The sequence below is a fragment of the Gossypium arboreum genome, chromosome 5 (genome assembly GCF_025698485.1).
Source record: "Gossypium arboreum isolate Shixiya-1 chromosome 5, ASM2569848v2, whole genome shotgun sequence".
NCBI lineage: Eukaryota > Viridiplantae > Streptophyta > Magnoliopsida > Malvales > Malvaceae > Gossypium > Gossypium arboreum.
This window is the reverse complement of record NC_069074.1, coordinates 89702211-89715196: the sequence shown is the minus strand read 5'-3', so window position 1 is coordinate 89715196 and position 12986 is coordinate 89702211.

The following is a 12986-nucleotide window of genomic DNA, read 5'->3' as shown; positions in this document are numbered from 1 at the left end:
ATTATGTTATGTTGTATTTTATGAACATGTACATTGATATTTTATTACTATTTTTTTATATATCATGCATCATTTTTAAATTAATTATTACTTTGTATGTTTGTATGTTTTGCTTATTCATCTTCAATATATGCTATGTATAGCTTTGTACGTATATTGTTAAGATTTGCTATATTTATTATATGTATGTATCTAACGTATGATTTTTATGTTATTGCTAACATATTGTTTAGATGCATGTTTTATTATTGCAATATTCTTTCTTATATGTTACAATGTGTATGATTCTTTACATATCAATAAAAAAGAGATTCCAAAGTTTTCAAATAAAAAAGGCAATGCTTGGTATTTGGAAGCTTCGAGAAAGGTGGTGCCCTAACTTACTGGGTTGCAGCTTTTCTCGTTGAGTTCGAATAGTCAAGCACCCTTCTAAGTTTTTAAGGTTTTCAAAATACGAGCAACTGTCTTGGAATTTCAAAGCGTTGTGTCCTAACTTACTGGATATGGCGTTTTGTTGTTTCAAGATAGGGATTTTCAAAAAAGGCTAGCTGAGTTTCGAATGTCTTAAAAATATTGCATCCTAACTTATTGGATGTGATATTTTGATTCATTTGATACAAGTGAACTGTAATTTTTTTTAAGGGGATTACATCTGAACACTTTCAAATTTCCGACATTAAAGACACTTGATAATCAATTAGGTACGAATTTTTGGGCGTTACGAGGGTGCTAACCCTTCCTCGTATGTAATTGACTCCCGAATCTGTTTTCTCGACTTTCGTAGACCAAAACTAATGATTTTAAAACAAAATGTTTTAAAGGTGATCCAATCACACCTAAAAGATTGGTGGCGACTCCCGTTCTCGTTTTTCTTAAAGTTGATTCCCATTTTCCAAAACTTGATTTAAAAATGGTTTCGACAGCCTAGCGACTCCACTGGGGACTAATAAGAGAGTGAAGTCGTGTAATTGATTATCTCTTGTCTTAATGTCAGAAATTAAAAATTTTAAAATTTAATCCTCTTTGCATTACATGTGTTGCTATATTCTGATACACATTGCATTTGCATGACCGTTGTGGTCACACCCTTAAGTGGGAGTGAGAAGCTACGCCTTCGTGAGGTTTTCGCCTCCGTGCAAGATAGTAGATCACTTTCGGGATACATCCGTACCTATGGTTTCGTGAGATTTTCATCTCCGTATAGCCATAGGGAAATGTATTCCCCTGAACTGAACTCGATTCAAATGAGCCTATAATGGGCGAGGATCGAGGAATCTGCTGGTTCGGGTACCTCAAACTTTAGAAACAAACCACATATAGAAAAACCGTAAGAGCTCAATATAGATAGAATTATACTTAGGTTATCTTTGTGTTTATTAATATCATATGATACTGACTGTTTTCTTTCTTTTGTGCATGTCATTTTGCATTTAAAAGGTATCGATTCACGGTCATTTTCTAAGTTAGAAAGTTTTATTATGGAGAACGGACTTCTTGATAGAATGGAGGGCAACGCTAACGTCCATAAATGGTCAAAGGAAACGCTGAAGGATACACATCAGAATTATGGGGTTACGCTCGCATCAGCGTGGCCCAAAATAATCTCCAAGAGTTAAAAAAAATATGGGATCAATGGTGTAATGAAGCCAAGCAGTTGTTCTACAATAACTAAGAGGACTTGCAGTATTTGCTTGACAGGAGGATAGATGAGCAATTCAAAGTGAGTGTGGGAGTATTGATGGAAACTTCTACCATTATAGCATTTCTCTTTCATATGAAGACAGTTGCCATGTGGATGGTAAGGGTATTGGAAGGAAAGTGATTGATAGAGTGCATGAGGCCTACAAATATGAGTTGGATGGAAAGAATTTTGCCTATGATGGTAAAAAGCTCGTTTACTATAGGACCGCTACCAAACAACAAGCTTGAGTTTACTATTGTACTTATCAGAAATAATGGAAATGCAAGCCCTGATGGCCTAGATAGCTCAAGTAAGCGTGAAAGACAGCGAATAAAGAAGACCGTATCATACAAAGACCTTTAGAGATTAGCTATGTTGCGAAGGTACCGAGGCAGGATACTCTGCGTGGGTAGAAATCTGAAAGCTCTCAAGAAACATTGAGGATATAGGATATTATTTTAAGGTAGCACACTGCAGAACCAGATACCTACCTGTTCGCTAATCTATCTCAAAATAATCAGAACAACTTCACAGGTATTGGAGGAGGTGCCCTTAGCTGCACGGATTACCCCACAGGTGAAGTCGTAGCTCAAACTTAGGAGGCAGCTAATTATTTACAGACATTGGCGGCACAGGATGACATATTGAGCACCAATATGAGCTACAATCTGATCGTGGCCAAGAGTTTATTTTGTTGTTAAAACTTTAGGCATTAGGGCAAAAGCGTATTTGTAATCCATTTATATGTAAATATATTCTTTTTCTAAATAAAGTTTTCTAAATGAGATTGAATCGAGATCGATACCTTTTGCATTCATTTGCATCTTATAGCATTTCATTGCATCATTTGCATTCAAAATTATAAAAAAAAACCCTAATTAGTTAAAGTTATTAAAAAGAAAAAGAAAAAGAAAGAGAGAGAAGAGGGTCACGGCTGAGTGAAAAAGAAGTTGAACGGGAATTAATGACGTTCCCTTACATATCCCCGACTTTTGTGTCAGGAGGGATAGCTTACCCGAAAAAAGGGGTGTTTGGAAATGAAAATCATCCCATCAATGTCATACATGAGGAAGGGACTGAACAAAGAAACCTTGAGGGCATTCGCTCTTACGAACCGGGAAGTTCTTTAAACAATTGGACTGCAGAAGAACTTCCTGTAATCTTTAGGAATTTTACGGAGTAATATTCAGAACACTCTTGTTGCTCTAAAGCCTGGGAGTAATGAGATTTCTTTTGAGAAGTGGGCTCATGTTCAGACATTTTTATTTTCAATAAAACATACTTTTATTATTTATTCAAGTAAATATTCTTTCATTCTTATTCTTTTGACCTTTAATATTCTTTATAAATTTTCATTGCATTCATAACATGTAAATAGTCATTCTTGAATTCATTTATTCCTTGTATATTCTTTTGTATGCCTATCATAGATCCCTAGATATCAATGACACGGGCAACGATACTACAGATTTAGAGTTCCTTTTGACTGCGATATGTGTTTAGAGGAATCTAAGTACTTTGAAGGTGACAGAAATTGTGACTTGTTTCTGAATTTGTTGAAAATGGTTTTTACCCCATGAAGTGGTGGTAGGAAATATAGCCTTAGAGGAAGGAAAGATTGCGAAATTGGAATTAGCTAAGGAGACAAAACAAGACCTTGTTGAGACTATTATGGGAATTTAAAAATATGGTCCAAAGACGCATACAGGAGGATTTGCAATTGCCAGGATAAACATGAGGTTTTGGAGCACTATTGGTCCACTATGGAAAGGGATCGTATCAGTTGTACAATGAATGCCAAATTTAAAGGAGTCAAGACTTATGAGGCATGTATGTTATGGGCCCGAACTCGTCAAAAGTTTCAAGCTGACAATGACTCATCTTTGTGGACGTCAACTACTCCATTAAGAGGGGGAGATAGCTTTATATGCCAATATTACAAAGTCAAAAGTCATCCATTTCCAAAAAAAAAGATTATATATAACTACACAATGCCAAAAGTTTGCAGTCTTTTCAAAGATAATGCGTCATACCACAGTACAACAAAGGTTGCCAAAAGGAAAGAAAAAGAAGAAAAAAAATTACAGAAGATGACCGAGACTGGTAAAAATTGGCATAAGAAACTACCGACCACTCTCTATGCTTACATTGGGGCAAACACCTTCAATTCCAGTTGTTTCAAAGGTTCCAACCATCATCCTTGGAATGGGTGCATTGTTTGGCTTTCCGAGCGATCGATGTCAAATCAACAATGCGATGGTTAGCTCCAGGCGGTGGCCATTGATTTCCAGCTATGAGGTATCAGGCCGTACACAGTCCCTGAAGCTTAAAATGATAGATTCTTTCTTCAAAATCAGTTTCTGACAAAGTGGATGACGGTATCATGAAGGAAGCTCTCTTAGACTTTTATACAAGTTCAGAGAAGAGGAAACCTGATCAAATCATTATTTTCAAGGATAGAGTTAGCGAGTCTCAATTCAATCAAGTTTGGATCAAGTTATTGAGGTTTGTATATTCCTTGACGAGAAGTGGGACCCTAAAGATTGTGGTACGAAAAACCATCATACCAAGTTTTTTCAGCAGGGATCTCCTGACAATGTGCTACATGGTATTTTCATTGACAACAAAGTATGTCATCCAAAGAACAATGATTTTTACCTTGGTACCCATGCTGGAATGATTGGAATCACGAGGCAGACCCACTATCATGTTCTCTTAGACCAGGCTGGGTTTTCGGCTGATGATCTGGAAGAGTTTGTTCATTCTCTATCCTATATGTATAAAAGAAGCACCACAGCCATATTTGTTGTGGCTCCTATTTGTTACGCTCATTTGGTAGCTTCACAGTTGGGGGAAATTTATGAAGATTAGGGATACTTCAGAAACATCATCGAGTCACGGTGGGATATATGCTCCGGGAGTAATCTCTATACCTCAGCTTTCCAGGTTGAAGGATAAAGTTAGCAACTTCATTCTTGTCTGCTGAGAATCATTGAACCATCTTTTTGTAGGGTTTGACAAACAACGGCCAGGACTGCTGCTGGGGCAATCCCTTTCTCATGGGTTTATGAATCAAGATTTTTCCTCCAAGCTTTGATGGAATCAAGAATTGAATACCTCTAGTAAACTTAACTTGAAAGTATTTATCCTAAGCAAATGTACCAAGAATGGATGACACAGACTTATGACAAAGAAGGTTCATCCAAAAGAATTTCATAAAAGAAACCTTGTGCTGAAAGAGATCCTTCCCATGCAAAAGGATGCCGAATTGGGAAGGGCCATATGTTGCGAAGAGGGCTTTCTCTAGAGGTGCACTAATTTTGACAAGAAATGAATAGGAAGAATTTATCTGATCCAGTGAATTCGGACTCGATCAAGGAGTACTTTGTCTGAAGGAGAAGGGAAGCCAATGTGAAAACCTGCAAAGGGCATTTTGGGACTTCTATTTCAAAAAAAAAATAAAGAAAAATAAAAAATAATAATAAAAAGAAAAAAGAAAAAAAAGAAAAATGGAGAGGCCAAGGTGAAAACCAACAAAGGGTGCCTTGAGACCAAAGGGGTTTTAAGTTGAAAACCCGAAAAGGCAGCTCAAATTTGGAAAGTCATGCAGTGACCTTGCTATACCAGATTCGAAGAGAAGTGAAGTATATCGAGGCATCAACGAATTACTTTGGATCTTTTAAACACATGTTGAACTCAAGAAAGTCTTCATGGAGCTGGTGTATAGACGCTCAAGCGGCGATATCTGGGGCATCTAATTTCTGTCCTATTTACTATCTTTGGATTCTTTTTCTTCGCAAAGATATGTTCTCAAGTTAATCCTTTTGTATTCTTTCCAATAATTTGTCCAAATCTAATTATCCTCAGGATCAATTTATTTGTCTCCAATTATTCATAAAGCATGTTGCATTGAAATAATGATAGATGAACTAAAATATCTTCACAAATGAAGTTTTGCATATTACTCTGGAAATTTCTAGATAATACAAGAAACTGAAACAAGACAATTGTTTAAGGAATTCCCATATGTGAGGGTTGAATGTACTCGGGGAAACTAAAATTTCTTCTTTAGTCTAAATGATGATTAAACAAATCAAATGATTCGATCCTAGGAGAGGATCATCTTACAGACATTTTCAGCGGGTCATAGCATTTAAAGAATGGTACAAACCCACAAGTTGAGTTGGAATGAGACTTCGAGAGAAGTAAGGATAAACTTCGATGAAGAAATGAGTGATCCGAAATAGGAATCATTTTCATAACATTTTGCATTATAACATGTCTAATTAGGAGAATTTGACTCACTTCGATCATAGCATCCTAATTATTAGGCATGAACTCATATGCATTCTACAGGTTATGTCTTTTATGGGACAATGTAGATCAAAGAAACAAGATTTGGCATCCCTGTGTTTATAGGGAACAGATCGAAGATAGCAGATCTGACATTCTTGTGCTTATAGTGAAGCAGATCGAAGATTTCAGCATGGCATCCCTGTGTTTATAGGGAACAAGTTGAAGATAGCAGATTTGGCATCCCTATGTTTATAGGGAACAGATCGAAGATAACAGATCTGACACTCCTGTGCTTACAGTGAAGCAGATCGAGGATTTCAGCATGGCATCCCTGTGTTTATAGGGAACAAGTTGAAGATTGCAGATTTGGCATCCCTGTGTTTATAGGGAACAGATCAAAGATAACAGATCTGACACTCCTGTGCTTACAGCGAAGCAGATCGAGGATTTCAGCATGGCATCCCTCTGTTTATAGAGAACAAGTTGAAGATAGTAGATTTCGCATCTCTGTATTGTCAGAGAGCAGATCGAAGATACCAGATTTGGCATCTCTGTATTGGCGGAGAGCAGATCGAAGACATAGCTGATTTGGCTTTCACGTGTTTACGTTGAAGCAAATCTAAGATGATTTGGCATCTCTGTATTGTTAGAGAATAAATCGAAGTCTGGCATCTCCACTTCGACTGAGGGCAGACACATAGCAGATCCAACCTTCAGATGTTTATACTGAAGTAGATCCAAGATGGTTTGGCATCCTTGTGCTTACAAGAAGCAAATCAAAGACATAGCTGATTTGGCTTTCATGTGCTTACGTTGAAACAAATCTATGATGATTTGGCATCTCTGTATAGTCAGAGAACAAACCAAAGTCTGGCATCTCTACTTCGACGGAGGGCAGACACATAGCAGATCCAAACTTCAGATGTTTATACTGAAGTAGATCCAATATGGTTTGGCATCCTTGTGCTTACAAGGAGCAAATCGAAGATATAGCTGATTTGGCTTTCACGTGCTTACGTTGAAGCAAATCTAAGATGATTTGGCATCTCTGTATTATCAGAGACCAAATTGAAGTTTAGCATCTCTACTTCGACGGAGGGCAGACACATAGCAGATCCAACCTTCAGATGTTTATACTGAAGCAGATCCAAGATGGTTTGGCATCCTTGTGCTTACAAGGAGCAAATCGAAGACATAGCTGATTTGGCTTTCACGTGCTTACGTTAAAGCAAATCTAAGATGATTTGGCATCTCTGTATTGTCAGGGAACAAATCGAAGAAGCAGATTTGGTGTCTTTGTGTTTGACGGAGAGCAGATCGAAGCTATCAACATGACAGTCATGAGTTTGCAATGAGCAGATTAAAGAAGCAAATTTAGCGTCTCTGTATTAGACAGGGAGCAGATCGAAGATAACAGATTTGGCGTCTCTGTATTAGCCGGGAAACAGATCAAAGATAGCAGATATCGCCTTCTTAAGTTGCAGTGAAGCAGATTGAAGCCGTCAAGAGGCCATTTAAAGAAGATCAAGGATCAAGAACTCAAGACTTGGCGAGCCCAGGCAAAATTGGTCTTTTTATAGTCTTTGCTCTATTCCTGTTACACAACAATGAGCAAAGAGGGGCAGCTGTAGACACTCAATTTTGCCCGGCCCATTTCAGTATTTAAAATAATAAACCCCAAAAAAATAAAAATAAAACAAGGTCCAAGTCCAGTACAAAATTACAAACATATAATTTGGCCCAATCGGAATGGCTCATTACTTGAAAAGATTTAAGGTCCATCTATAAGCTTGACTCATATGGAAATATAATCTTTAAGGATATGTAATCTTAGATATGACATGCAATCTTAGATATGATACAATCTTAGATATGATATGCAATCTTAGATATGATATGCAATCTTGAAGATATGATCTTGTAATCTTGGAGATTTAATTTGTAGATATCCTTTAATCTTAACCGTTGATGTAATTGATCTGTACCGTTGGATTTGGGGAGGCTCAACTATAAATAGAGGCCTCTCCCTTCATTGTAAATCACTTGAGTACTGGGAAGCAATAAGAATTCTTGAGAGCATTCACTCAAATTTCTCTCCCTCTTACGTTCTTACTCTCTGTGGTTTGTTCTTATTTTATTCTTCGTCTATCTTAGTTTTTCAAAATTAAAATTTTAATTTCTTCATTTTTCAAATATGTATATTTATTCCTATCTTTTATACATTTGATTATGTATTTTATATATTATAATATTTAACCTTTTATATAGTTTATTTTCAAATATATATTTTCTATGCATGTATATATATTATATTATATATCATGTATATCGTATATCATCTATTATATTATTTATGTTTCACATTATTCATTCTATTATTTATAATTCTAAAATTTGTAAATTATCATTATTAAATATCATATTTTTGTATTGTATGTATATTTTGTTAACAATTACTCACTTTATTTTATATTTTTATATATACTAATTCTTTTATATATTTTTATATTGTATATATCATTTATGTATTAAATGTTATTTTACAATTATTATGTGATGTTGTATTTTATGAACATGTACATTGATATTATATTACTATTTTTTTATATATCATGCATCATTTTTAAATTAATTATTACTTTGTATGTTTGTATGTTTGTATGTTTTGCTTATTCATCTTCAATATATGCTATGTATAGCTTTGTACGTATATTGTTAAGATTTGCTATATTTATTATATGTATGTATCTAACGTATGATTTTTATGTTATTGCTAACATATTGTTTAGATGCGTGTTTTATTATTGCAATATTCTTTCTTATATGTTACAATGTGTATGATTCTTTACATATCAATAAAAAGAGATTCCAAAGTTTTCAAATAAAAAGGCAATGCTTGGTATTTGGAAGCTTCAAGAAAGGTGGTGCCCTAACTTCTGGGTTGCAGCTTTTCTCGTTGAGTTCGAATAGTCAAGCACCCTTCTAAGTTTTAAGGTTTTCAAAATACGAGCAACCTGTCTTGGAATTTCAAAGCGTTGTGTCCTAACTTCTCGGATATGGCATTTTGTTGTTTCAAGATAGGATTTTCAAAAAGGCTAGTGAGTTTCGAATGTCTTAAAAATATTGCATCCTAACTTATTGGATGTGATATTTTGATTCATTTGATACAAGTGAACTGTAATTTTTTTAAGGGGATTACATCTTAAAACTTTCAAATTTCCGACGTTAAAGACACTTGATAATCAATTAGGTACCAATTTTTGGGCGTTACGAGGGTGCTAACCCTTCCTCGTACGTAACCGACTCCCGAATCCATTTTCTCGACTTTTGTAGACCAAAACTAATGATTTTAAAACAAAATGTTTTAAAGGTGATCCAATCACACCTAAAAGATTGGTGGCGACTCCCGTTCTCGTTTTTCTTAAAGTCGATTCTCATTTTCCAAAACTCGATTTAAAAATGGTTTCGACAGTTTTGATATTATATGATTTTGGTAGATGAATCTACAAAATAATCACATATGTGTTATCAACTTGCAACATGTCATTTACAAGATTGTTGGTTTAAATAATTAATTTCATATCATGCAATTAAGACAATTCATCTTGCTAATACTGATGAGTTTATATCTCAGTCTTTTATTGATTGAGTTTGAAAAACTTTTGTAAAATTTTGTTATTTATGCGTATAATGGTTTAAAGAAATTATTGATTGAACACTTCTAATTAATGTTTAAACCATTACTTATGAGAACTGAACTTCCTATTTCAACATGAGATTTACCTATTATACGCATTAAGCCAATAAGTTATAAATACTCCTCATTACAACTAGTTTGTGATCAAGTGTTAAATATTTCTCATCTTTGAATTTTTGTATGTGTGTATATGTTCCAATTGCTCTACCACAACGCACAAAGATGAGTAAATCCTCAAAGAAAGTTGAGAATATATATTAATTACATACAATTCTCTTTATATTATTAGATATTTTGAATGTATTGAAGATTCAATTATGACATGATTTGTGATTACAATTTTGATTCAACAGTTTTCTCGACATTAAGGGGAGAGAAATAATAACTTATAATGAGTTAGGGGGAGAGTAATTTGAACCAGAAGTTCAACAAGGATAACTCATTACTAGTTAACTGTCAGATGTATTTACAAACTTAATGAGAATAACCAAGTTAATATTTTAATTTGAATCAAAATCCCAGTAAGACAAACAGTTAGAATAAATAATAGATTGATTGGTTCCAAAGATGATAATTCTTCTAGATGGTCATATAGTGGAGTCGAGTGCTCCAGAAGAGACCCAAGACATAACTAATAAGTAAAACTCCAGAAGAAATTCAGGTACCTGAAACTAAATTTTAAAATAATGAAAAGATCTCGATAAGTTATATCAATTCGAGAAAATATGGAATTGAATAATAAAACTGGTCTACAATGATTTTGCATGCAATTTTATTATTGAAATAATGAAATAAAAGGAGGATTTTGAATAAATCTATTGAGAAATATAGATATTGAACAAATTAATCAAAATAGAAAAATACAACTTAAGTACAATTAAATTCGTGGAGTTTTTGGACCAGTAGTCCAAATATCTAAAGGTATAAAGCCAGTAAGGGTGCAAATGAAGTAGTTTTACAAAAGCGGAATAAAAATATGAAGTTTTTCGCTAAGTCCTAACATTGATTATAAAAAGATATAATATTCTTTTGTGGTGGATGCAATAACCTTTAGATATATTATTTTGACAATTCATAAAAGATTTAACTCGCATCTAATGGTTGTTGTTACAACATTTTATGAACCACTATTTAGTAAAGTTTGTATTAAAATCTTTGAAGGATTTAGGATGTTAGAAACATATTGAAATTCTCAGAAATTGTTCATTTATATGAATTGAAATAATTTGTTCATTTATATGAATTGAAATAATTTGAACATATGTGGTAAATAGTAGTTAAAGGAGGATTATAAAATGATCCAAAATACCTATTTGTGTTTTTATAGAAGAATCGTGATTAAAGTTTGCTATGATTATTGTTGAAACTCCTGAAGTGATCAAAATATATTTCCCCAAAATTTTCCCTCACTCATGACTTTCAAAAGAATTGTGATATAAATGCTTAACGAATACATTCAAATAGTCATTTGAAAGACTAGTATTCAAGATTGAATACGTAGAATATAAGAAAGTATGTGATGTTTTCATGAGAGGGAATAAATACGTGTTGTACTCTTTTTTCCTTAACCGAGATTTTGACCCATTGGATTTTCCTGATAAGGTTTTTAATGAGGTAGCATATTGCGTGTATTATAGATATGTGTACTCTTTTTTCTTTCACTAGGAAATTTTTTCCCACAAGGTTTTTATCTTAGTAAGGTTTTAGCGAGGCACATTATCTACTAATGGATATCTAATGGGGAGTTTTATGAATATCTTATTAAGTGAATGTCCATCAAGATCAATATAAGTTTTGATGTACTTTAAATCCTAATAATCATTAGAAGTAGTATTTTTACTTCATTTATATTTCTTATGTCTATAAATAGAGATTTTAGAGAAGCTTTGTAAATATTTCGATTGATCAATAAAATACACTCTCTCTTTGCTCTCCCATTCTCTTTGTTATTTATTCTCTATCTTTTATTTTATAACAATTATTACTATTAAAATAGATTTAAAAACAAAATAATCAATATCCAACTTGGTAAAACCCTTTCAAAATTTAACTAGGAAAAATATATATATAAAAAAAAAATTCTCACATTGCATACATGTAGACTCAAACTCGAGACCAAAGATAAACTACCAAAAAATTAGCCATTAAATCAACAAACTCATTATTCTCTTCAAATGTGAAAACAAACTTAAGAGCCCCACCAACCACTGATCCAACCATTACTAACCTGAATAATTCTAATTCCAATTTCGGGTGATTGCACATGTTGAATCGCATTGGTCAACAGATAGACTATTGTGGCTAATAAATGACATACCAAAAAAAATAAAAAAGAAAAGAACAAACAACTCAAAAACCGATATCTCCCTCCGCTATTATTTTAAGGTTGTATTCTTTTGACTTAAAAAAACTCAATTGAAGCTAAAACTAAAAATATTTCAATAATTTTATCATGTTATTGATAAATATAATATTTTAGGAAGTATAAATTTTTTTAATTTCATAAAGATAATATACATATGTAACTCTTCAAGGACAATTTAATTGTCAACTTCCGAGAAGTTTTGCAATCAATAAGTTGTTTTCACTAAATTCAAGATAATAAAGTATATGTCATTCTATTATTATTATTTAATTGGAGGAGACTTTTATTCTTTTATATTTATGATTTTATTTTTAAAATAAATTTGCAATTTGCAATTTTAAGTAATATATATGAGAAATTCTGTTGTATGTGTATATATATATATATGGAAACCACAAATTTAGAATACAAATGTATGACTAAAAATAATATACAATAGATAATGAAACTTGTGGTTTGAAATTAATTAATAATAACATATGAAATATATACGTTATTAGAATAAGAAAATTAGATTAAATTGTTTATCATGTTGTTGTCATCAACTTGAGTCCTTGTCAAGTTAACTTGTGACACAAATTTATCTATATTATTATTTAAATTCTTGACTAAGTCGGTGTCACTAGTCAACTGAACACCAACTTGGTTTAGAAATTATGAGAATGCCCTTTTATAATTAAAAAAATAATATTATTCAAGGGTATTTTAGTCTTTTAACTTTAAAAAACCAATAAAAACAAGCATATGGTATGATTCAAACCCACAAGTTGCATTAATAAAACTTTTAATTTACCACTCAACTAAAGCTTTATTTTAATATTTCTATACACTTTAGTTTTATTATACACACCCTATTACTTCTATAAGTTGTATATCTATACTTATTATTATTAAACTCCGAATAAGTTGATGTCATCCTCAATCGAATCACCAACTCGGTTAAAAAA